This window comes from Hippopotamus amphibius, chromosome 12 (assembly GCF_030028045.1).
Source record: "Hippopotamus amphibius kiboko isolate mHipAmp2 chromosome 12, mHipAmp2.hap2, whole genome shotgun sequence".
Taxonomy (NCBI): Eukaryota; Metazoa; Chordata; class Mammalia; order Artiodactyla; family Hippopotamidae; genus Hippopotamus; species Hippopotamus amphibius.
Window position 1 is genome coordinate 18,204,518 of NC_080197.1, and position 25,969 is coordinate 18,230,486.

The following is a 25,969-nucleotide window of genomic DNA, read 5'->3' on the forward strand; positions in this document are numbered from 1 at the left end:
TGTCTGTCCAAGGGTCCTCTGGATTCTGCATCCCTACAGGCTCCTGGCTCCATGTTCCCACCAGCCGGGCTCCAACGATTTCTCTGAGGTTCCTGGAGGCTGCGAAAGAGTTTGCTGACTAGGACTGTGTCTGGGAGGGTTCTTTGTATCCAACCATGTCCCCAAGAGCTTCAGGCTTCTGTGGTGTTTCTAATAAGGCGTATTAGCTGGGATTGTACCCCTGACTGTCTCCCTGAGATGTTCTGGCTTCAAATGCAAGTCAAAAAATTAAAAGGACTCAGTGTTTTATGTTTTTTGTTTGTTTGTTTTTGCAAATCACCTTATTTATTTTAGCTCATTTTTCCTAAGTAACCATTTGATATAAGTACTTTTATCTTATATATTAATGAAAGAATCAGGACTCAGTGTTTTTAAACATCTTATTCTAAGTCATAGAATTGGCTAGCAGCACACTCAAGATTTGCACGCATGTTTTCTGACTCGAATGCCCTAGCTCATTGGTTACACCCTGGTGAATAAATAGCTGTGTGCCGTTAGTGCAGTGTACAGGGTTGGGGGTGCACCAGTGGGGACCAGGGAAGTGGCACCAGGAGCCACTGACTTCTGAGGGAAAAGGAATCCCTGATGGCTTCTGGGTGGGGAGAGAAGGAAGCATCAGCACAGTGATTTCTGTGGAACAAAAAGAAAAGTAAAACACAGTCAGTTCTGCTATAATGCAACATACGTGTACCTAACAGTCACCGTGCTATTCAAAATTATGCAGTGAAAGCTTCCGGGTTCATGGGAAAAAGTGGGGCTGGGGCACAGCACGCATCAGTGACAGACCCAAAAGAGAGGAACCTAGTAAAAACGGCGGCACAATTGTACATACGTGAATGGCTAAGATATGCATAAATACCGCAAAATAAATGGGGTGTTACCTTGGCATGTCTGCAAGTTTGCTTGTGGAAGCGGGTGTCAGAAAGGCTGCAGCCCGTGAGCTGCTGTTCAGTGGCGGAGGCGGGGCTGTCTGAAAGTGGCAGTAAGTTGTGACAGCACGTGTGGATCCGCGTGGCTTGTAACACACACAGTGAACGAAGGGAGCGAGGCGATGTTTGAGGTGGGTGCATCTTGTGTGTTCCTACGTGGCTCAGTCCAGCTGGGTGTGGTTTTCTGCTTCACTAGTGTGTCTGTACAGAGTCTCACATAGCAAATGGAAATTCACGTTATGCTCACATTGTTCCCTAATATATCAATCATGTTGGAAGACATTTGCATTTTCAAAGCAAGCGTTACAGCAGAATTGACTGTAACCAGTCTTAAGTATCTCAGCAGTGCTTCTTGGTAGCAGGTAACCCAAAGTTAGTATTTCCATTGTTTGGTAATATTCCTGTGAATGTTACTGAACCACCACGATGAATGGAGATGCCATTTTCTTGGTTAGTTTCAAAAACAGGCCTTTGGTAAAATTCCTCATTGAAATCTGATTATAAAACTTACTACTTTAAAAAGACATAAGGATATGTTATTAAACCAGGTAATACCTTATCTCAGCTTTGCAATTCAATATTCATCCATAAAAATAATTGATTTGATCCCGCTGATGAGACTTTTCTCTTTCCACAGGGTTTCCAGGGGTTTTGATCTTTATAAATGATATTCAGAGTACTTTAGCAGCCCCCACAGACTTATTTGCTGATGATCATATAATACATTTTGAAATTCAATCGCAAGATGATCATCTCAATAAAAATTTACAATCTATTGCAAACTGTTGCCACGGCTGTGTAATGGATTCTGCATGTTGAAAACACAATTGTCTGACTATCACTATAAAAATTACGTGTTGAAAATGCTGTTTGTGGTTTTATATTTCAAAAAATGTTGGTGTTTAAGTAAGTTATGCCTAAAATCTTGAATAACCCACATTTTATAAAATGTGTCATCAAAAAGGTAATCTTTTTCTCCACATTGCTGCTGATAGTAGAACGTTCTTTGCCTCATAATTAATTTTTAAGAGAATTCCAGGGCTGATATCCATCTGTGGCGGCTCTTTATTGGGGTTGGTAGTCTGAATTTTTTCCCCTTTCTCTCTTCTATTATTAATTGCACTGGAAACGTATTCATTATTTTACAAAACAGAAAATGAGAGAGTGTGGAGTGTGGAAGGTATAATTTCTGCCCAGAGGAATTTACAGACGGTTAAGATTCCAACAAAACAGCAAAAAGAGTAAAACATAAAGTCGAGTATTGAAACAGCATACTTTGTGGAGAAAAACAAGTTGGGCGTGGAAGGAGCAATGCAGGGCAGGAATAGAGACGCAGACGTAGAGAATGGACTTGAGGACGCAGGGGCAGGGGGAAGCTGGGATGAACTGAGAGAGTAGCATTGACATATGCACGCTACCAAATGTAAAATGGATGGCTGGTGGGAAGCTGCTGCGTAGCACAGGGAGATCAGCTCCGTGCTTTGTGGGACAGGGTGGGTGGGAGGGAGGCTCAAGAGGGAGGGGATATGGGGATATATGTATACATATAGCTGATTCACTTTATTATACAGCAGAAACTAACAACATTGCAAAGCATTTATATGCCAGTAAAGATGAAAACAAATGATCTAGAGCAGTGGATTTCAAAGTGTTGTCCCTGGACCAACAGCATTGGCATCACCCAGGGACTTGTTAGAGATGCACGTTCTCAGGCCCTGTTCCCTGACCTAGTGAATCAGAAATTCTGGGGGTGGAGCCCAGAAGTCTGTGCTGTAAGGTGCTCTCTGAGTAGAGCTGACGCACACCCACATTTAAGAACCACTGATGCAGACGCCACTTTGGTAGTATGCCCGTTCTATTGCTTGATCCTTGAGGTAGTTCTGAGAGGTAGATGGGAAAAAACCGAGGCACAGAATCATTGGACAAAGCTCACATATCACTTACATTCCTACAACTAAATCTCTTGCCCTAAGGAACTCTCCATCACATGCTTTGATGTGCAAATGTCCTCTTGATGGTGGGACTGAGTGATAAAGAGACTAGAAACTATGGAGACAAGTTGAGCACCAATGGCCACCAGGCACAGCAGCTATAGTGCTATATTCATCAGACATCTACTGAGTCCCTTCTGTGTGCCAAACTCTGGTACTGCTGTCAGCGTCATGCAACTGGAAGCTACAAGCTCAGGTATCAAGAGGATGCCGGGGGGCCCAATTCAGCAAGGGCAGGTGGGGATGTACTCTGGCTCTGACAGGTCACTAGGTGGATCCTTGGGACACTGGGAACAGGGGAGAGATTGTCAAGAGTTTAGCTATAGAGCAGCTTCCCCACCCAATAGTCTCGAGTTCATAGCAAGACCCTTAGCCAGTTAAGCTAGAGCCTGGACAGATTTATCAGATAGGAACCTGGGAACGCGAGGGTAACAGAAGAGAGCCTTAGATGACACTCCCAGGCTTCTGGTTTGGATGCCTGGGAGATGAGTGATGGAGCTGTTTTCTGAGACAGAAAACACAGAAGATGATTTAGGGGCAAGGAAACCAGCCCAGGTTTGAATATGTTGTGTTTGAGGTGAAGCTGCACAGCAGGTGATGGTATACGTCAATCCGAGCTCAGGAGAGACCAGCGGGTTACCTCTTCTATCTTCCATGAGTACTACCTGATTGCACCTGGATTTGAAAATCAAAAGGACTTCTTTGTACCAATGAAAGCAATTTAATTCTCTTTCTTCATGCTGTTCTCTTGAGATGCCTCATTCAGGTTTTTTTTTCATTCATCATTTTGTTCCTTTTGCCCAGTTTAATCATTCACCATCTTTCCCGAGCTACAGGCCTGGAGAGCAAACATGATAATGTACATCAGAGTGCTTTGAAAAGCTCAAAATACTCTTTAGATGCCTGTAATGAAACAAATCATTATTTGCTGCTCTTATTGTTATGGATGTTATGATTATGAATAATGATATCAAAACGGGAAGTCTCACTTGCCCACATCTCCGGACTGACGGGCATTTGGAAGGGTGGGCCACATTCTTTTGTTGTGTTTCATCATCTCGTGGGAAATCCCTTTTCACAACGTGGTGATCATGTTGTAGTCTGGACTCTCAGAGATTTTCTGGTCTAGAGCAGCAGGTGGTTTCCTCTGGCACATCCGCAACAGCAGACATCCAGTAATAGGAGCTGGGTCCTAGAAGGGCTCTCTGGTGCCCACCCAGTCTCACCTGGAACGCCACCTCTGATGCGATGCTCATGTTCTCCCATGGAAGACCAGGTTGCTGCTGGGGATCCTGGGTGGTTAGTTATTCACTACCAAGTGTCAGCCTGATTATCATAAATGGGGTCCTATGTAGGAGCACAGAGTATCCATTAGGTTGAAAGAGTGGGGGCAGTAGGCAGGCTGTTCGCATCAACTGTTGGACGTCCACAAGGAGAACCAAGGGCAATGGCATTGAGAATGGGGCCCAAGGTGAGTAAGCGGGGAAGGCAGGTGAGAAGATAAGGGATGCAGACACCATACTGGTCCAATCTGGCCCTGAATCTTTTCTGCGGGTACCACGTTTAATGGCCTGAGCACCTGCTTGTTGAGGTCTTAAAATGACCACTCAGCATCACACGGAAGAAACTCTCCCTCATTTTTATTCAATTCTGCCTCCATGCAACACTCATTTATGAATTCTGGTTTTACTCTCAGGTGACTTATTCTTCCTTATCTCAAAACAGGTCCGCAGCAACCTAAAGTTGTCTCTCTTATGCTCCAGAAATCTCTTTCCCCCAAAGCCGTGCTTCAGCCAGACCCTGGGTAGCTCTCTCCACATCATAGTTATGGAATCACAGATCAACAGTCCAGCAAGCCAGGTGGTCACACACCCCACCGTGACTGCTTACTCTCGTAAATCAAAGGGCCCTTGCCTGGGAATCCACTTCATCATGGTCTCACAGAGTTCAGGCTCTCTAAGTGAAAAGCGACTTGATACAGCCAGACACGCGACATGCGCTGCTGATTTGGAGGGCTCTCTTCCTACTGTCTCCACCTGAGGGTTGATTGCACATTATATTTTATTTACATATTTATGGATTTCTACTTGAAGTGATATGTGTCTACCTCATTCTTTTCTCCAAGGGGATGAAAAAGAGAAATTCCAATTGCTGGGTTCAATGAAGTGAGAGTAGTCATTAGAATTTAGTGAAAAGAATAGGGGCTTTCGAGCTAAAAAGATTCTGATTTTTATTTCAAGCTGTCACTTGCTTGCTGGATGATCATGGGTGCATTATTTCTCATGTCGGTGCCTCAGTTTCTTTTCTTGCATTTGTGAGTGATTACACTATACCATTTTGTTGTGAGGCTTCAGTGAGACAAGATATCTGCTTAGCAGAGAACCCAGGACATAGAAGCCCCTTTTAATGAATATTATTTAGAAATAATCTCAGGCCTGGGAAAATTGCCCTCACTGTAGCACCATGGACCCTGCTGTAAAGGATTTCTTTAGTTGCTATTCTCTTTCCTTACTCGGTGGTGGATTTATGCAGAAGCTCTAACGAGAGGCTCTGCAGATGTTCTGGAGTCTTTGATGTGTGGCTGCAGGACCTAGAGGTGGCCGCAGTGGCACCTGATAATGGGGGAGGGGAGATGGGCATTGTCCTTTTATAATTGTGTCTCCAGTCTTAAGTAAGAGAGGGAAGCATGTTTTCCAGACCCTTCTCTCTTCTGGGAGACCAAGGCTCGTGGGAATGAGGCCTTGCAAACAGGGAGTGGTGGTGAGTCTTGACCCTCTGCAATGAGCATCCTCAGGAGGGTGTGTTTTTAGTCTAGCTTGAAGTTCTAGGGCAGAGTAGAGAGATAGAGAGAGGGAAAGAGGAATTCAGGGTCTAGAAAACAGAACAGAGCTATGTAACTACCCTTGCGAGGTTTTTGTTTTTGTTTTTGTTTTTTTTTCATTTCTGTAAGCCTCAGTTTAACTCTCTGTAAGATGGAGGTAGCATAACTTGGCTTAACTCCTAGGGCTCTGAATTAGAAGTAAATGGGAACTTCCTTCTGGGCAGGATGGTGGTATGAGCACAGACATCTAACTCTCATCTCTGCCCTGCCGTGATCCTGGTGGGATGATCTGTAAATTTTAGGGAAACACAGCAAGATTAGCGGATAGAAGTAGAATCACCATTCCACCCAGAATCGAAGCAAAATCTAAAGACCCACGGAGAACTCATTAACACCGTAAGAAACTAGAGGAGGAGAGGTCTCCCGTGCAGGCCACACTGTGCGCAAAGGGACATTATCACCAGAGCAGTGCAGGTGAACCCAGACTGAAGGCAGCCACAGAAGAGGGACTATGACCACCTCTTCCTCAAAATGATTTGGAGAAGGGGTAATTTCTGTTCCTTCACTCTCCCCCCGCCCCCAGCCCCCTGCTGTCTCTGCTGCTTTGACCCTTTCTTCCTTCCTTGGAGTGTAGGACCTTAGAGAGAGTTACCTCCAAGGGGATGAAGCGGGGGAAGGCCTGCTCTCACCACACTTGATTCAGGAGCTGTTGTGTGAGCCAGGAAGTATCTGCAGAGGAGCGGACATCTGCTAGGGAATGAGATGTCCATTCCTCTTCCTGCAGACCCTCTCCCCTCCCTCCCACCGCACACAGTGTCCACAAGTGGTTACCTTAGACCCCTCCCCACCCCATGACTTAGGGAAGGGGAGAAGAAAAAGTTTTCTCCCTTTACACCTGCAATTCGCAACCTCAGGAACTTTCTTCCCAACCTGCACAGTCTGCTTACTGGATGCGCTGAGCGTGGTGTCAGAGTGAAGAGTGAGGGTCCAGTTGGACACCTCTTAGCAGTCTCTGGAAGGAACATCTGGAAGTGTCTTAGCTGTTCTCTGTAGGATGTGGCAGGACTTACTCCTTACTCTTGGTTTCATAGCCTTGGGTAAAATTCCAAAGTAACCAGAAAAGCCCTATCAAACATCCTGTTACTTTTAGATTTTTCTGCCACCCCCTGCTCCCTAGAGAACCAGGGCCACCTGGGAGGTGAAGTACAATAAGTCAATAAACACACTCTGGTAAACACTCCCCCATCCCTCCTAACTTTGAAGGTTGAGTTTAAAGAAAAAGTGAGCCACAGAGAGGTATTAATGAGAATAAAAGCTAATAGTGTTTGTTTGTTTATCAGGCTAGCTGGATTAAAGACATAGCCCCAAATATATTAAAATTGGAGGTCAGTCATTTCTATACTGATGGAAATCTTAAAATAACAACACAAAGGAAATGGATGCTTATAGTAATGAAACAGCAGCTACCCCACTTGAGTATCTACCATACTTGAGGGCCATTGTATTGAGCTTGTTACAAGTGCTATTTTACTTGTTATTCTTGCAACAACCTAGTGGGGTGGGTATAATTTCCTCCACTGACTGGAGGGTAAGTGACTGACCCAAGGCCATATACCTGCACAAGTGATGCAGCTGGGAATTGAACTTTTAATTACATAGCTGCAAAACTCCAGCTCTTTCTCACGTGACCCCTGAAATCTAGCATCATGATCAAACCAAAAGGCACCATGACCAGAAATCCACTGATGAAAAAGGTTGAATATTAGAAAATCCATTGGTCTAATGCTTCATATCAGTGGGTCAAAAGATGAAAACCATCTAATCTTCTCCAGAGAGACCGAAAAGTAATTTGAAAAAAATCAGCCTTCATTCGCCGATCAGAATTCTTAGTAAACTAGGAATGGAAAGGCACTTTCATATTTCTAGCAGAAAATGTTCTTATAGCCTCAAAGCCTAAGAGAATAAACTAAACCAAAAAAAAAAAAAAAAAAAAACTATTAGAACTACTAAGAGATTTCAGTATTATGGTCAGACACAAAATAAATAAACAAAAATCAATAGCTATATGCCAGTAATCACTATTATAAAAAATAATAAAATGTATCCTATTCTCAAATGCAATTAAAATGTAACTACTTAGGAGAAAACCAAGAAATGTGCAGAAACTATATGAAAACACAGACACAAAACTTTATTGAGGATGGTAAAACAAGACATGAATAAATGGAGAGATATATCATGTTGTTGGATTAGCAAATTCAGTATTGTGAAGATATCGATTCTCCCCAAATTAATTTATGGGTTTAATACAATTGCAGTCAAAGCCCTAATGAAATTCTTTTTGAAACTTGACAAAGTGGTTTCAAAGTTGATCTGAAAGAATGTATAAGAGAAAGTAGTGAAACACACTTTGAAAAGTGGTGATGGGGGGGATGGATTTCACTGTGAAATACCTGTGTTTATTACAGCTATAATAGTTAAAGCCCAGAAAATAATCCAGCATAGAGTGAAACAAGCTTTCAAACTTTACATGAATGGAGAATTACTTAACACATAGTATAGTTATAATTGGTTAATAACTTGGAATTGAAATAGAATGCATTGCATAGATATCATGATATACTAGATAAATTCTGGATTGATTAAGAAGTTAAAAGCAGAAAAAAGCAAGAACCAGAAGAAAATACAGAAAATATTGTTCTATATGAGGAAGGAATTACAGTTCATTAAATGGAAATGCATACACCACTGAGTCATGGTTTATAAATTTAGTATGTAAAAAAGGAAGAAGAAGAAATGTCTTCTATGTTATACTAACAAAATTCAGCAAGAAAATAGGTACCCTGGGTGTGGGAAAGTATGTGACAAAACAGAGAAAAAAGGGATAATATTCTTACAGAGAAGAGCTCTAACAAGTCAATAGAAATGTCATCACACTGATTTTTTTTAAAAAGGCTAAAACGTATAAATAGGTTACTGCCAAACAAAATATGAATGGGGAAAAACAAATTTAAAATGTCCAGTGTCACAGGGAAATCAAATAAATGCATTTTAACCTGTAAGATTACCAGAATATATCTCCTTTTAAGGGATAGTAACCAGCCCTGTCAAGCAGCGTTTCTGCAGGTGGGTTAAATGGCACAGTGTATTTAGAGGACAATTTGCTAATTTTTTTTTTTTTCTAACAAAATAATCAGAGCTGCTCAAAAAGAGCTGTATACATGGAGGTCATCACTGCATTATTTATAAGGGCAAAAACTGGGAAATCACTTGACTGCCCCAATAGGAACATCGTTAAGGAAAGTTTTATGCGTGTGTACGGTGTAACTCTGTGCTGGTATTACAAACCATGTTTTCAGAGAATACCTAATGGCATGGCTCAACGTTCATGCTATGGTAAGTAGAAAAAAAAAAAAGCTTACGAAACCACGTGTGTAATCACTGTCCCAATGTTTTGAAATACATTTATATTTACACAGGCCGTATCTCAGCTGGTGCCAATTTGTCAGTTAGCGCTACAAAGCATTGAGCAGAATTCCCCCATTCCAGATCCTGCACGTGGGTCCATCCTGCCCCCAAGACATCTGGAGATTCCCCGGGGAGCACATGTGATCCCCCCCCCCCCCCCCCCCCCCCCGCCGCCGACTTCACTGCCTACCCTGAGTTTCAGAGCATCACTCTGTCTTTCCTGGCTGTCCTAATGGGATTAAATGTGACACTGGCCCCTCTCTACCACTGTCCCAAAGCCGATGGCCACAAGAGGTCCTGCAGCAGCAGCACCTCTCTTGATGCTTGGGGGGTGGGGGTGGGGTGCAGCTTAGGCGAGAGATGGCATTGCGGTGCCACCCAGCAGGCAACGCAGTCCTTTCGCAGCCTTAAAAGTCCTTTCAGTGGGCAAGGATTTTCTCCCCTTTTCTCTCCTTTCTCTCCCAGATCACCTACAGGTGATGTAAAGTCTTCTTCTCACTTCCAAAGAGATCTCCAACCTCAGGTCCAGTCCTCTCTTTGCACATCTTTTGCACTGAGGTGAACATTAAAGGAGGAATGTGGGTAGGGCAGCGAAGCGATCTTAACTGAGACTGAAGCCTTCCTTTTAATGGGAACAACTCTCCCTTAAAAACTGTATTTTAACCTATGTGCTCTCATGCACACAGACAGACAACACATACCATATATATGGTATGTATTTACATATATATATCTATATATATAGGAATGTGTATGTGTATGTGTGTATAAGATTTGGATCACTGTAAATGTTTTCTTTGTTTTGCTATGTTTTATAAAATTTATACAACTTAAAAGTAGGTTTCCCCCTTAAAGTCAAATATGACTGTGAAAGATTGTTATAAATTTTAAAGCACTCTGTATAAATGTGAGAGGTTATTTTTATCATAGTTAGTAAATCATTGACATTCTTGGAAGGTGCAGGAACAGTTGTGCATTTGCTGAGCCCTGGGCTGTAAACCAAGCTTTACACTCTGCTCAGATGGAGAAAGGGATAGTCAGAGGGAGGGGTCTGCCTACAGCTCCATCGGAGTTGGAATCCAGGTTCTACCCTTAGGATGCTGGACAGCTTTGGGCAATTTGCTTAACTTCTCTGAGCTAGTTTACCCATCTGTTAAGTGGAGATAATACTGCTTATCTCACTAGATAGAAGTAAGTCATTAATATTAATGACTGCTAATATGGCACTGAATCTGCTGGCAGGCCCACAGGGAAGGTACATACTGTCAGCACCATCACTACCAAAGCTTAGAGAGGTTAAGTACTTTGTTCCAAATCATGAAGCTTATTAGGAAGTGGCTGAGGTTAGAGCCTGTCAAGTCTGACTCTAATCCCTGCTCTTAATGCCCCTGGCTATGTAACTGCAGGTGCCTGGTACAACACCTAGAACTTAGTAGGTGCTTAGCAGACTGGAGCTTTGGGCAACTTACCACCCTAGAGGCTCTCCTTCTCTCTCCCCGCTCAGGCCCTCCTTACCAGTAAACCCCAAGATCTTCACTGCAGTGGGTCCAAGGGGCAAAGGGTAGCCACTTGCTGTGTTGCCAGAGGAGTCTGGGAGGGCCAACAAGTTCAAGAGCTTAGTGTGCACCCTCAGCCAAAATTACGTCAGGGCCAGAGGAGTCCCAGGGTGCCTTGCCCATGCCTTGCCCATCACTGGCATTCTGGAACGCAGAGGTCTCACTGCACTAAGAGCGGAACAGTTACGTGCATCAGCGAGCACAAACCTGGCTTGATGCGGAGGAACTGGCTGCGCATGCCAGAAAGGAGGGAACCTCGAGCGTCAGTCAGTGCTGGTTTCTAAATCTCACTCACCACTGGCTCGACCCTCCGTCATTCTGAGCTTCTTAAGGGGAGCTGTGGCAGGAGCTGAGAGGGGGTGTTGGAAGGTCTGTGGGGACCCACCAATGCGTGGATGTCCATCCACCATTGCCATGTAGATTTCCCTAGCAGGGGATGTCTTGAATGGGTAGAAGCACATAACTCTTCCAGTCAGCCTTTTCCCAGCTGGACCCAGGGTTAACAACAGGTACAGTTCCTGCAGCTACTGTGATATCTGCTGCTGTTCTTCCTTCTTTGTCCTCTTCATCTTCATACTTGAAAAAAATATAATAGTATCAACAGCAAATTTTTGAAAATAGAAAATGTATCTCATATACCAATCAACTGTTTTGTTAATGCGTATTCCTTTTCAATAACTGACCCCATTTTTATGCAGTTATGTCCCATGTCCTGTTTATAGTTTCTGCCTGTCACTCAATACCATAAAGTAAATATTTTACATGTGCTTAAGGAATTTTCAACATTGCTTTAATGGCTCTGTAGTGTCCCATAGAGTCCAGTTGTCAAAATTTGCTTAACAGTTCCTATATTGTTGGATATTTGGGTGTTTCCAAAATGTTGCTGTCATCCTGCTTGTAACCTTCTGCTTCAATGATATTCTAGGCTGAATTTCAAGGAGTGAGGTATTAAAAGGTAGAGACATCCTTATGGCATTTGCTACATTTCACAGATTGCTTTCAATGAAATAATTATGCTATTTTTTAGTGATATGAGCACTTTCAGTGTAACCTTAACAAAATTATATACTATCATTTTTTTAAAATTTGCCAAGTTCATAGGCATGAAGTGATATTTCAAGTCTGCTTTAATTCACGTCTTTTCACAACCTCCACTTCTGCATTCCCTCTGCCAGGCTCACATGTGCCAGCTGCCACGCTAGTCTTTTGTCTCTTCCTCAAGGCTTTTTTCTGTTCTTCATAAACACCATGGCCACCCTCTTTCCTGCGTCAGGGCCTTTGCCCAAGCTGTTCCCTCTGCCTGAAACTCTCTCCCCACTCATACTCTTCACCAGCTAATTCATCCTCCTCCTTTGCATGTCCCTTTAAAGGTCACCTTACTTGATACCTGAATCTAAATGAGTCTCCTTCCCACTCCCCTTTCAAACCACGTATGACACTGTTCACAGAACTCATCCCAGTTTGTGATTATCTCATTATTTGTGTGTCTGTTTGTTTATTGCGTACCTGTCCATTAGACTTTGTGCTTCCCCAAGGACACTCCAGCTTCATCGGTTCTGGTCACTCGTGCCTGGAATCATGCCTGGCACATGATAAGCACTCAGTAAATCAGTGTTGAATGCGTGGATGTTGTGGAGATATACATGCTGCACTGCAAAAAATTTGGAAAATAAGAAAAATGCACAGACCAATATTTGAATGACCCAACACGGCATCTATCAGTGATAAAAACCCTTCCCAAGTCAGTGTTTCTAATAGTTTCATGTTTTACATGGAACTCATTAATCAATATGGGGTTTATGTTGGTCTTTGGGGTGAAGTTAGGTTTCAACTTGCTTGACAACCACGTGATGTATTATCTCAGCACCATTGGAGGAATAAGCTTACAATGCCCCAAGCAATGAGGAACTGGGGTGGGGAGGAGGGAATTCTTTATGGAGAAGGGAAGGAAGCTGGGAGCCTGACCCAAAGACGGTTTGCCAAAGAAAGTCTGTCAGAGAGAGGAGGGCCCTAATTGTGAATCTCCAGAGCTGGTGTAATAGCAGGGCAGAGACCCAGACCACAGTTTGGGAAACTCATTTGGGGAGGAAAACCCCAGCCCTGCCCAAGTGGCCAGTACCACCTGTGTTTGTAAATCCTTTACAATACTATCTTTCTAGAGCCTTTTGGGGGGCACACGGGCTTAGTTGCTCCGTGGCATGTGGGATCTTCCTGGAGCTGGGATCGAACCCATGACCTCTGCATTGGCAGGCAGATTCTTAACCATTGCGCCACCTAGGAAGCCCTCTAGAGCCTTTTATAAACATTATCTCTATTGATCCTCACCGTGACTCTGAGACTAACTTGGCTAATCACCACCATTTTACTCTGAGGTACATGGACGCTCTCAGGAGTCACGAGACCTTCCCTATATCTCAAATCTTGGGATAGCTGTGACATAACATCTCCTGACCCCATACTCATGAATCCTGGCCTCTGGCCACTGTCAAAGGTTTCAATGTGCTATGAATCGTGGATTAACCTGATAGCTTGGGGGAAAGGTGGGAGTTGGGGGGAGGCAGGAGTTCTGGTTAATTGATTCCTTTTTTTTTTTAATTTGAAGGTTAAGCAGAAAATCCATTTAAAGTTGGCTCAGACTGTTTTATATAGGATGGTATATGAACCAAATACAATAAAATTGAGCCCAGAGGAATATCCCCAGGAAGAAAGAAGTCAATAATATGACCCATAATTGCCTTTTTACGGTGGGTACTGTACGTGCCCTTGACAACTGCACCCATCCCAAAGCATTTAATCAAAGCCATGGCAGCTTAGGCATCTAAAGGCCTCTCGATGCCCATTGTCTTGAGCTGTCCTAGACTCTGAACTCCCTGAGGACAGAGCCTTGTGCATTTCATGTCCGTGTCTGGCTGGTACATCCAGAAGGTTGAAGCAAGGATGAGGATGCATCCTCAACTAGGTGTGGCTAACAAGGTAATGATATTCTGTATGATGGAGAATTTAGGATTCAGAATGACAGGGCAGTGGAATGCCTATAATATGCCAAGAGCATTAAACTTCATTCTGGCCATGTATTTTCAAAGATACCAGATAAAAGATATTACCTAGGAGAGTGCTGGTCCTCTGGGGTTGATCTATGAACCCCGTCATAGGAACACCCTGGAGGGATGCTGATCTTAGATGGTCACTTGCAAGTTAGAGAGACTCTGATACCCGGAATCATTCAGACTCTTCTGCACATGGTGGGAAAGTTAGGGCAGCTCTTCACATTTTCATGGCATTTTGTAGTGATGGTGAAAGAAATACGTTTTCATTATTTTTATTTTGGGAGGTACAGGGAAACACTAAGAGAATGTAAAAATCACCCATAACCCCACCACTTGGAGATAACTGCTCCAAATTTTGGTATAACTCTTCCAATGGTTTGCTTTTGTTTTTTCTACTGCAGACGTGTCCATCTCCTTGCACAAAATTAAGCCAATGTGTATGTGTTCTATAACTGATTTCTTTATTTGTCAGTGTATAACAAACATTTTCCCATGCACTTATTATTTTTACTTCAATAAATGCAAATAGGTATTAAGTAGGTAGCATGATGACTAAAATAGAGACGGTCTTGGTTTTTGTGGACCCTGAAACTGGGGGGGGGGTGTATTACACTGAATATAGATACAGAAATACAGTCCTCAATATCTGCAGACTCCATGATTGCAAGTTCATCTGCTTGCTAAAATGTAATTGTGACACCAAAATCAATACTCACGGTGCTTTCACGGTCATTCACAGGCATGCGCAGAGAGGTGAAAAATTTGAGTTGCCAAATGCACACGTTCCCAGGTTGAACAAAGAGACGCTCTGCCTTCTTGTCTCAGGTCTTCTGCTATAAGCAACATCCTTTTCACGGTCTGTTTAGTGCCAGGTTTTCCCCATTTTTGTGCTTTTCGTTGCTGATTTTTCTGTTTAAAATGGCCCCCAACCATAGAGCCAAAGTGCCGCCCGTTGTCCCTGAGTGCAAGAAGGCCGTGGTGTGCCTTACAGAGAAAAGGCATGTGTTAGGTAAGCTTTGCTCAACGTGAGCTATAGCTCTTGGCTGTGAGTTCAGTGGTAATGAATTAACAATATATATTAAACAAGGTATCTTTAAGCAAAAACACACGTAAAACAAGGTTATGTATTGACCAGTGACAAAAATGTTGTATCTGAGGCCCTCAGGAGAGTAAGAAGCAATGGCTCAGTATTTGCTAATTCAGTGCAATTTTGTAGAACGTGACTATTACAAACAGAGAGAACCCGCTCTGTGTATATACAGATCAGTGAGGTGAGGGGTGGTCAGGAATGGAGACATATGTTTGGCTCTAGATAGCTCTTAAAACTATTGAAAAATAATTTTCAAGGAAAGGTAAAATCATGACTGTCACACAGAAGTAAAATCAACATGATTTTTATTTGATTCATTTACCAGGAGACCGGCAAGGTGTCACAACCAGTACAGAGGAAAATCCAAAAAAGCAGAGACATTTATAGATGAAGAATATTGACATGAATATGCAAATGGAGGCAAGACTGGCTTTTTTCCTTTGGAAGGGGAGGAGATTGTCCCTTCCTGAGACAGAACCATTTCCATGTCTGTAGACAAAAAATTATTCCGCATTGCTCTCAGTAATCTGCAACTGGAAGAGGTGTAAAGTAGCTCCCATAGACTCAGAATCAGGTAACAGGGAAATTTGTGCCATAGACAGTGCACAATTGTCTATGAACACGCGTGCCCCCTGCCCCCTCCCAAAGTCATGGTGATGTGACCCATCTAGATAACGTGCGGAGGTAAGAGAAGCGAAACCTGAGCAATGTCCCCGCCGTGAGGTTGGGTTGCAAATTCAGAGCCAGCAAAGCACACTGTGAAGAAACAGCGAGAGGGGCAGGAGGAAAATGTACCTTTGGCCCGACAGCAAGACTGAGGATGGAGAACGTTGTCAGCGGCCTGAGGGCTGAGTAAGATGCACTCTAAGAGTCAAAGTGAGAGCGCAGCGTTGACGTATATGCACTACCAAATGTAAAACAGATGGCTAGTGGGAAGCAACTGCATAATACAGGGAGGTCAGCTCGATGATGGGTGATGACCTAGAGGGATGGAATAGGGAGAGTGGGAGGGAGGCGCAAGAGGGAGGGGATATGGGGATAAATGTATAAATACGGCTGATTCACTTTGTTGTACAACAGCGGAAACTAGCACAACAGTGTAAAGCAATTATGCTCCAATAAGGATCTGGAAAAAAATAGAGTCCACTTGCATTTGGCACCTTGGTGGCCACTGGTGAGTTAACAGGAGCAGCTATTGAGGGGTACAAACTGGCAGAAGGCTGAGTGGCATAGGATAGGTGAAACAGGGCTGAGAAAGTGGAAATGTTGATTCAAGTCCTTGGTTTTTGTTTTTAAGTCTTTGTTTTGATTCAAGTCTTGATATGCTCTTAATATGATTGTACCACTGATTTTATCCTAATTTCTATATCTGGACATTTCAGTCTTTTCAGAGTTCTCAAAAACTGTCATTAATATCCTTATAGATACAATTCGGTGAGCACATATTTATTGTCTTTCCTAGAATCAATTCCTGGACGTGTCATTGTAGCTGGGTCAGCGAGCATTTCCGAGACTTGGAGACAGTTCCGCCACAATTGGGTCAATTTACACCCTGCCCTCAACAGCGGATGAGCCACTTTGTTTCTTTGGACATCTCATCTATAACTATTATAAGTCTGCATTCTCTCATTATTCTTCTCCATTTCCCTGAGACAATAACTCTGCAAATAAGTGGTTTGGTGTTTGGAGCTGATAATCAATGGCTTTTATTTCTTATCATCACTTACAAGTCACAGCCCCCTATTTGCAGCAGAATCAATTCTTTCCCTTGTTGGCATTACTGCATGTCAAATATTTGCAGGTTCTTATCTTTCTTTAGGCTCAGCTTAGGCAGGCTCTGAATTTTTAGCACCTGACATTTTCCCTCCCAGATCCATCCCTCTGTTTTCCTAAGGGCATTCCTGTCTTGCCTCAGCTTTTCATCCACTTAAGCATGGCCATGCCTCCACATCCTAGAAAAACCCCTGGGCCAGTAGAGAGGACTTCTACCCTTACCTCCCCGAGGGCTGCGTTGTCAACTGTTTTTCAAATGAAATCTCTATCCAGCTTCCTGGATCCTGTGCTCCCTGTTTCTCGTCTCTGATTTCTATGCTTGTTGGTGTTTCTTAGGACTGTGTCCTCTCCCCAGTTCTCTCTTCATTACACGTGACTCTCCCTGGGTATGTCTTACCTGTTCCCATGGCTTCAACAAGAGATGGACACATTCCCATCTCTCTTCTGAGCTCCAGGTGTACATCCCTAGCTGCTTTTTCTACCTGCCTTATATCCATCTCCCCCCCTGCAGGCTGAATGCCAAAAATAACCTGCCTTTGTTTGATAAACAGCAGCCCCCCTATCCAGTTCAGAAAGCCGAAGTCATCTGGAATCCTTCCCTCTTTTCCTCCCTCCTCTCACATCAGATCAGCCATAAAACTGTGCATTTCCCCCTGTTTTTGCCCCCCCTTCTCCAGTTTTACTGTCCTGTCCGCATACGTCACTTGAGGATTGTTTGCCACCAGAATTCATTGAAGGCTCACATTGGATTTTACACCTATTACCAGTCTTGTCTTAGGCTTATGAGACTTGGTAAATTTCTAAGGCGAATTATTATTTTCATTTCTTTTCCAATAAGCTATGTTGTATTTTTAACTGTCATTTCATTTTGCTACTTCTGTATCTTTCCACTTTTGATTCGTTTCCATGGGCCCTTTCAGGGCGGGAGGTTTGATACACCTACGGACCCCACTGCCACTAGGATCAAATAGAAAATGACGTTATGGGCTCCATTGGGTTGTTGTGCTGAAGCAAGTCTGTTAATGACTAAATGAGTAAATGAATGTAAATGAGTAGGACATTGGTACAATAAGATGTTGTCTGTAGATCTTTCTTCAGTGCCAGGGATAGTGATATTCTTGCCCTGAGGGTAGTGGCGAACACTGTTGTGTTAGAAGCAATAGGGTTTGCAGGAAGGGTGTGATTTTTCAGATTCAAAGCCTCATCTCACTACTTAGCAGCGGTATGACCTTGAGCAAGTCACTAAACGTCTCTGGACTTTCATTTCCTCATCTATAAAGTCAGGAAAGCAGTGTCCATCTCCTTTGGCTCTCATGAGGTTTGAATGAATAGATATGTATAAAGAGGGAGAAGATGGTGATTTGAGAGTGGCAGGCTGGGTGTGTTGAACCAAGTGCAGTAAAGATACACTCTTTTGCTTCCTGTCCCCATCTCCATGAAACCCTCTGGCCTGAAGAGCTTTGTGCCCTCGGTGAGCGTATCCCAAGGGGGAGAGCAGCCCTGGGTGTCTGCTGTGGAATGTTCTCCTCTGTGCCCAATGCCTCTTCCTTGTTCCACTGGAGCTTTCAGAGATGCTCTCCCTAAGTCCCCTCCCTGCCTGCCTGCCTGGATCAGGTTTGCCTCGCCATCCTTACATTCTCTGTGCTGGGAGGGGCCTCATCTCTTCTCCCCTGGACCCATCCACCAGCCTTCTCCTTCCTGTTCCCGTGTACAGTCCTGCCTCTTCCCACTGTGTGTCCTCGCCACCATCCATCCTCCACGGGACAACCATGGCGACTGTTCCAACGCAAACCTGGCTTTGTTTCTTCCCTGGTTTACATCATTCCCGTGTCCCCCTACAGTGCTTAGAGTGGCCTCTGTACCCTCCCTGCCATTCAAGGCCCTTCACGAGCTCTCCCAACCTTCCCTGTCCTGTTGCGTCCCTTTACAGGCTCCTTTTCATCATTAGACGCTGTGGCCAGGAGACTTCAGGGCTTATAGAAATGTTTGAAGACTGCAAAAGCAATTTATTGGCTCAAAAATGTGTAGGAAAACTGTATTGAAGCTAATCAGCATTTAATTCCATATCTATGAAATCTATCTGCATGCCTATGTTATGCGTATATATGTATATATATGTAGCCAATTTACTGTTCAAAAATTTTATTACATTTAGCAATAAACTATAGGTTAGCTTTCCTCACAGATCGAGAATTCCCCAAGGAACAAAGTGGTTGGAGAAACCACAGGCCATGATAAGTTATCGTTACTGGGAGGCAAATAATATTGCAGGCAAAATTATTTTTTAAATATTTCAAAATAATTTTATGACAAAAAAATTACTGTTCATGTTGGAGGTAAAATGTGGGTGCATCTTAATATGATATGAGGGGGCCTCCAAAACTAGACTGCTGGCCCATGAAGATCATACACGGCCTTGGGTTCCCCGTTTACATTGACCTGCATCCCCTCACTCCTTAGCTGCCTTTTGCCGTGCATTTGTACCCGCTGATTATAGCGCCATCTACCATGTTTTATCTATCACTCAACCCTGTGATATTTGATGCTGTAAGCCCTGCAGGGTAAGAAGGGGTTGGCTCTGCTCCCCGCTGGTCCTGAGCACACAGCACAGAGCTTTACATACAACGCAGGCTCTCAGTGCTATTAGTTGGGGGAGCATCGCTGGTTGGTCCTGGGGAGTCGTCATAGAGAAGGGGAATGTGGAGGAGTTTGCCTTTTATGGGGTGCTCAGGGCTAGGCCTGAACATTGCCAGACCCACGTAGATCATTCCGTCACATGCACCCCCCGTGAATAGTGCAGGAACTCTGCACCAAGCAATGTGGCACAAAGGCGGGGCATCGTCCTTGGTCAAGAGATCAAGCCCTTGACTTTGCCTGACCGCAGAGGTTCCATGGGCATCAAAGTCCTCTGTGGCCTTCCCAGCAGAGAAGAGAGGGATATGACAGTTGGGATGGGTGCTGAGAGCACTGAGTGTAGCTTCCTAGAGGCCCTGGGAATCACGAGTGGAGGGCGGGGCTGCTGTTCGAGAGGGAAGCAGGACATGGGCCCTCATGGCAGGTGGGGGCCAGAACGGTCCTGTGAGCCGCAGTGGCCATCGGCAGACACAGGCCGGGGGTCAGTGACCACAGCTGCTCTGTGCACTGGCCCTCAGTAGATTCCTCGAGGGCAGGGGCCACGCTGTCTTTGAAGCTCTGGTGCCCTAGTGCCCAGCACAGCCTGGCGCCGAGCAAGTGTGCAGGGAGGATTTGCTGGACTAACGAGGGCCAGAGCGGTCTAACGGTGCAAATGGCAGTGCAGTTCAGAGCAGACGGTTCCCCCAAAGGAGTCTCTCCAAGTATCCTGATTTCATAATGAATGTTTCATGGGCCATTTTTGTCATTAAATAGAATAGAGATAGAATATATGGCAGGCATTTTACCTCATTCTCTAATTAAACATTAATAGCACTTGGAGAGGTATTATCATGCCTTTTTTAAAAATGAGGAAAGTGCTCAGAGAAGGAAGTCACTTGTCCACTAATGAGTGCAGACCTGAGCTCTGAACCCTGGATGAAGCCTCTGGTCTGTCCCTGCTCTGCCGTATCACGTCACTTGAATATTGTCAGTAATCTTCTAGAAAGGGAGCCTGCTCTCCGAGGCAGAGAAACCTCACTGTACTTGCAGTCACAACCAGTGGATTCCAGACCTGCCCTTGCCTCTGTCCCTTAATGAGTGTTGCTAATCTCTCTGAGCCTCGGCTTTCTTATCTGTGAAATGGGAATAAAATGTGACTACTTCATAGGCTTGGAACAAGGACTAAATGAACACCATTTGTGAACATACTTGGCACAGTTGTTGGCACATGGAAGATAAGTGCTAATTGGTTCCGATATTAGAAATCAATTTTATAGTATGCCCATATTTTATTATGTATGACTTTGGCAAGCAGTGAGGTTTGAACATGTTCATTCATTCCTGTTTGATCCAGTTTAATATTTTTCTGTTGTCACATGCCATCCCTCTTAGACTTTGTCTCTTTAATGGCATTTACTCTATTCTTTCACAACGATATGTATATAACCCACTTTCCCTATGAAATGCTTTTTCCATATAGAACCCTTTATAATCTAACACCATCCAGATATAAGAGCCACTTAGTTGCACATGTAAAAGGACCCATTTGAAACGTAAGGGAAGAAAGTAGCCTTTATTTTCTTGCAGGCCTTTCTGGGGAGCTTCACCAGAGAAATGGAAGTACACACACTTCCTCAAGAATTTGAGTGTCACTGGGGTCTCTTAATTGTGTTATTTTCTCACTGCACGTGAGGCCCGATTACATTTGCTTTGTATCCTAGTCGTTCTTTGCCACAGTAGCAGAGATGAATATTTTCTCCACTGTAGTTGTTTTCCTAAGAAGCTAAAAATATTGGAAGGAAATTGGTTTTTCTCTTCTGCCTTATCTTTGCATAACTATTCTCAAGGATCTCAGAGCAGCGTAGGAGACGACCTCTTTTTTTATTGTCACTGTAGAGCCAAGACAGAGACACAAGCAGTAGAGAATAAAAGCAACCCTGGCCTCTGTGACTGTCTCCCGGAACTGTCAAGGTGATGGTTGGAGTGAATCCACTGGTCAATTCCAATGTAGTCCAGTCCCTGATTTGACACGGCCCCCACCCCTGCAGCCGAGTGACCAATTGTTTTTCATGATTGATAGGGATGACAGATTTATTTTCGAAACTGAGGCTGATTTTTCATGATCCTGATGAGCCTGGGGAGACGGAGATGGGGTGTGTGTGTATGGGGGGCGGGGTTGAAGAGGGAAGAGATAATACTCCTTTGCTTATGGCCTCTGGCAGTGACTTCTGTGACAGTCTCAACAGTTCAGAAAGCACCCTGTTAGAGAAGCAGCGGGCAGGGACTAGGATATTGGGCAGGAAAACTGGGATTCCCAGTCCTGGTTCTGCTGTTTCCTTGGGCAAGTTTTTTTTAACTCCTCTGCTCTTTTGCTCACCTCTAAAAAAACATGAGCCAGGTGGAAGAGACTGTTAGTTGCCTACCCAGTATTTGTTCTCACCGTCTTCCTTACTGAGGTCAGATTTTATTCTGGCTGCGATGTGACCAGATAAAAGACTGCATTTCCCAGCTCCTCTTGCAGCTGAGTGTGGCCATGTGACCAAGTTCTGACCAGTTGAGATGTAAGCAGAGTGGAGGGCAGGACTTCTGGCAGAGCTCTTTCCAAGGGGGCCCCTGACTGCCCTCCCTTTCTTCCCCCCCTGCCTCAGGTGATGTAGACCCAAGACAAGGAAGTGTATCACAGGTATCCAGTAGCTGGGGCAGGCTCTGATCATCTTGGCTACAGACTCTTGAGTTCCATGCAAACAGAGAGGCTCTCATGCTACTGCAGCTGGATTGTGTTGCCAAACTTCAGAGGGAAGGTGAAGGGTGTATCTGCCCTCAAGGAGCAAACACTTCTTGCAGCAAGTGAAACTTGAACCCATGGGCTCTTCAGGGGCCTTCACATACTCCCAAGAGGACTAGAAAGTTATTTCCTTAACCAGTAATTCTATCTTTTTGACTCCAAAGAGCCTGTGGCTGCTTCTATAGCGATGGACTTCAATCAGGTGAGCGTGTGCGCCAGTGAACTCAGCTTGTAGATGCTGGGGTTTGGATGCTTCTTCTCCTCACCTTAGCGCTCCTCCCTATCGCAGCTGTAAAGGTTAACGGATGCTTTAATAAGAGATGAAAGATTGCTGGGGCTGACTGGTCCTGTGAGAGCTTCTCTCTCTGCCAGGCTTCGTCTGCTGGGAGGACAAAAGGGGTCTTGGAGAGCCGGGAGGGTGGTGTAGGAGCTAGGAAGACCCCAACACCTCCTTTTCTATTAACGAAGTACATTTACAAAGGACCCCGTGACTGGAGCGACCGGGCTGTCTGCTCTTACTGGGCCATTTTGTCCCTTGATGTCTCTGTCTTCAGTGTAGCTGCCGACAACCCCACCAATTAAACTACAGGCCCCAGACCTGTGGATCAGGCCCGGGGGCTTTGGAAGAGTGACGTAAAAACCCCAGGCAGCTTCAAGGTCAGCCCCTTCCCCAGAGCATCTGGGGAGAGTGTTCTCAGCTGGACTCTGAGGAAGGCACCACTGAAGGGTCACATCCAAACCGCTGCCCCCGGGTGTCCCTGGACGCCATGATGAGTGAGGCCAGAAGTTTCCTGGGACGCTTATCTCAGAGGAGAAAATCCTCCTTTTGTTATTACTCAATGATTTCTTTTTACTGTGACCACCTCAGATGTGATTTACAGCATCTTGTGATGAAAGCAGAAATCTAGATAGTCTTTTTTTCCTGATTTCAAAATCTGAGAGAAACTGGCCACAAGGGCCTTGGTTTTTGTTGTTGTTGTTTTTGTGTTTGTGTTTTTGTTTTTGTTTTAATTTATTGGCTGCATTGGGGCTTCATTGCTGTGTGCCGGCTTTCTCTAGTTGTAGCGAGTGGGGGGTACTCTGTTGCGGTGCGTGGGCTTCTCATTGTGGTGGCTTCTCTTGCTGTGGAGCATGGGCTCTAGGCATGTGGGCTTCAGTAGTTGCAGCACACGGGCTCAGCATTTGTGGCTCACAGGCTCTAGAGCACAGGCTCAATAGTTGTGACACATGGGCTTAGCTGCTCCACGGCATGTGGGATCTTTCCGGATCAGGTATCGAACCCGTGTCCCCTGCATTGGCAGGCGGGTTCCTAACCACTGCCTCACCAGGGAGGTCCCAAGAGCCTTGGTTTAGTGAGCGTCGGCTGGTGTCACAGACGCTGTCCTTGTTAGTGGGTTCACGGAGGTGCGGACACAGTCTCCATTCTCATGTCTCCTGTTCCTGCCTCTCAGAGGCACCAAGGGTGGAATGTCTGCAGAGCTGGGGTCATGGGGCCAAGTGGTAACATCCAGGTGTGGAGCATGCTGGGAATCTGGCCTCTTCTACAGCCCAGACTCCGAGGAACTTGCAAATTGAACAGTTTCATCTATTAGCTGTCACAGCTGGACTTCTGAACAAGGGTGAATGGCTGAGAAATTGAGCCTGAATTCTGCAGTGGGACCAGGTCACGAAGAGCTCTGGGCTGTTGGCTGGACATCGGGAGTACAGCATGTGAGGGAGCCATTTATTTACCTGATGTATCCATCCTGTATTTGTTGAGTGACTGCTGGAGACTAGAGATTTAGGGGGAAAGCTGACATTCTCCCCAGTGACTTAGTAGCTCACAGCCTGTCACAGGAGAGGCAAAGATGTGGATCTGTGGTTGCAGTACAAGGATATAAGTGTCTTGGGTCAGGTTCCCTAGAAGCAGAGCTTGAAATAGGGGTGCAGACACATGTGATTTATTGAAGGAGGAACCTGTAAGGGAGGAAGGGAAGAGGACGTGGAAGGGGAAGGGATGGGGTAAGAATGTGATCAGGGAACATCTAGCCTTGACCTGATCTGCAAACTAAAGGCTCTAGAGCAGCACTGTCCAACAGAACCTCCGGTGACACTGGGGATGTTCTGCATCTGTGCTGTCCGGCAGCAGAGCCACCAGCCACACATGACTGCTGAGCACCTGAAATGTGGTCAGTGTGGCTGAGGAACTGGAATGTTAATTTTATTTCATTTTAAGTAATTTCAGTTCATTTCAGTTTACATGCTCACCGATAATGAATGGCTGCCATATTGGATAGTGCCGCTCTGGGCCAGATGTGGGCAAAGCAAGTGAATACCTTAGGTTTTGTTGACCAGACAGCCTGGGTTGCAATTACTTAACTGCTGTTGCAGCAGAAAATCAGCCATAGACGACGCCTGAAGGAGTGGGTGTGGCCGTGTGCCAATAACTACAAGAACAAGCTGTGGAATGGATTTGGTCCATGAATCATAAAGCAGACTGCAGAGTTGCCCCCTCCACAGCACCCAGCAAAGGGCCAGCCTTGCGCAGCCTGTATCAGACGGCTGTTGTTGTAGGTCGCCTGGGGGAAGGATGGTACTTCCTGGGCAAGGCGACTGTGTCAGTTGAGAGCATTTCCCAGAGTAGCTATGATCCCTTAGGCATCCACCATCATGGCCATTATGGGTTGTGCGGTGGCCCGGTAAGGAGAATCTAGGAAGAACACTACCGTGTCTACTACAGTAATGAACAGTTCTTATCATGTGTTCACTGTGTGCTAGGCACAGTGTTAGGGCCTCACTTGGATTCTATTCTTTCAGTTCTCAAAATAGCCTTAGGAAGAAGGTCATGCAAGCATTTGTAGTGCATTCCTATAAAAGTCGTTGATAGTCATCACTACAATTTTGTTGGCTTAGTTACTGGTTATCTGCAAGATATTCTCTCTCTCTCTCACCCACTCACTCTCACACACACACACTTACTTCATCTGAAATATAGGTATGATGTCACCAAGTGGCAGTCATGTACCTTTTTCTGTCAGGTAGCTTTGCTCTACTCTCAGAGACCCCAGTGACCTGATCTTTTTCGCACTAGTTGCCTCTACTTACTTTGCCTCTCTGGGGTGTTTTTCAGCCCAAATTTCCTCCTTGATAGGAAGCCCATTTCTCTATATCGTATTTAAGCTTCCCATAAAAACAGATCCTGATTTGGGTTCAGGTAGTTTCCTTGGGAGGTGATTTCAGAAAGCCCAGTGAAGAAGTGGAGAAGGAGACATGGAGGGAATAAAGGCATTAAAATATGTGTCAACATGTGGATAACTGGGTGGGTTACCACTGTGGCCAAGGCCTATCCCCATTGGGGGCCCTGCTGGAAGCATGCCTTAGAAGGTCAGAGTTTATCCCCCCATCGCCCTCCCACATTGGATGAGGGTTGCTCCTGGAGGGGTAACTTCCCGACACTTCTACACAGCCTGGTGTCAAGCAGATCCCCTTAGAGTGAACCCTTTCCCCTCAGGCAGAGAGGCCCATAAAACAGGCTGCCTGTGACCTCTAGGCAATGGGCAGAGTCCAGGGGCATCTGTCATTCTTTCCTTTCCCGACTCACTAGTAGTTCTCTAATTACGGGCTTTTTCAGTTTAGGAGATTTGTTGCCAGTTTCAGCAGTGCAATAGACTCTGTTTGACAATTTGCATGGCCAGGAAGACGTTACAGACTTATTAACTTGGGGTAGCGAAATGAGGAAAGCCTTGGGTCTCACTTCTGATTGACCTAGCAAAGTTCTGAACTTCCCTAGGTCTCAATTTCCTCCTCTGTGTAATGGGAATAATGGCAAGGCTTTTTGCTGTACCTCAGATGAGGTAATGGAGGAGCACATACTTAGC

General features: G+C 44.8%; 1 protein-coding gene across 1 annotated transcript in view; it reads left to right on the forward strand.

The window, feature by feature from the left end:
• The window catches only part of PTPRT (protein tyrosine phosphatase receptor type T), a 1,046,874-nt gene that overhangs the window by 478,517 nt on the left and 542,388 nt on the right, over positions 1-25,969 (forward strand). The gene's annotated exons all lie outside the window — the stretch shown is intronic.